General features: G+C 33.6%; 1 protein-coding gene across 1 annotated transcript in view; it reads left to right on the top strand.

Annotated features, from left to right (window-relative positions):
- LOC119587816 (histone acetyltransferase KAT6A-like) overlaps window positions 1-966 on the top strand; it is a gene marked incomplete at its 5' end in the record, with an annotated part of 75,251 nt that overhangs the window by 67,555 nt on the left and 6,730 nt on the right.

Below are 966 nucleotides of genomic sequence, written 5' to 3'. Positions count from 1 at the left end.
TAGATTAATTTTAAGCATGGTGACAGTGTGATAAAAGTCCATCATTCCTGTGTCTTCAGCAGAGAGAGCAACATGATGATACTTCCAATGTTGCTCAGTCCATTTAAGCTTGCTTAAATAGATGGTGAACTTTTTTGTTGAGATAATCTTGCTTTGGAATTCTGGTAGAGGCTGAAAGTGTACTAGATTTGAAGTTTTTACTAGAAGCAGAAGGTAAGTGCATCTAACTCTTCAAGAAAATATGACAGAACAATACTAAATTGTCAAGCAAGTTAGAGGACTGGTTCCCTATAAACATTTTATCATTAAAACTTGTATATTGTATCAGAGATAAACAAGATGGAGTAATATCCTTTGGAGGCTAATATTAGATAAGTGAAGTAAATAAGCATGGCAGGATCTTTGTGGCCTTTCATTTTTATGGTCAATCTTGTTCTTTCTGGAGCCACTTTCTCACTCGTTTTCTTAGTTTCTGTAATCACTTCCTTCAAAATGGAACAACTACACATACTCACTTCGCAAAATTTTGTGAGAGGCACAAGCCTGTAACTCTCTTTTCAAAATTATTTATAAGAATGTTTGTGTAAACTTCATAGATTGAAACTAAAGAAAATTAAAAGGACTTTGCATTGCTGCCTTTAATTCAAATAAATATGGGGTATGGTATCCACCTCTATGTCTTTGTGGCATGTGCCTCATTTCGCACGGTAGTATTATTTGGCATTATCAACAACACAACATCTTTGTAGAGGTGCCTGTTGTGTGGATTCTTGGCTGTTTGCACAATTGCATGCTTTTCTGTTTATGGAACTTTTGGTTTTCCTTTTGCATGAATTTTAGTTCATTGTAATTGTGTTAATTTACTGTTAATATACATCTTGAATTAGTTATGACAGATTTCTTTGAGATTTTGACACGTTTTAGTATGTAACACTTTGGTGTACTATGAAAGTTTTGATTATAGTT

The sequence above is a fragment of the Penaeus monodon genome, chromosome 23, assembly GCF_015228065.2.
Source record: "Penaeus monodon isolate SGIC_2016 chromosome 23, NSTDA_Pmon_1, whole genome shotgun sequence".
Classification (NCBI taxonomy): Eukaryota; Metazoa; Arthropoda; class Malacostraca; order Decapoda; family Penaeidae; genus Penaeus; species Penaeus monodon.
Note: the sequence above shows the minus strand (reverse complement) of the source record. Positions and strands in the feature narration are given on the sequence as shown.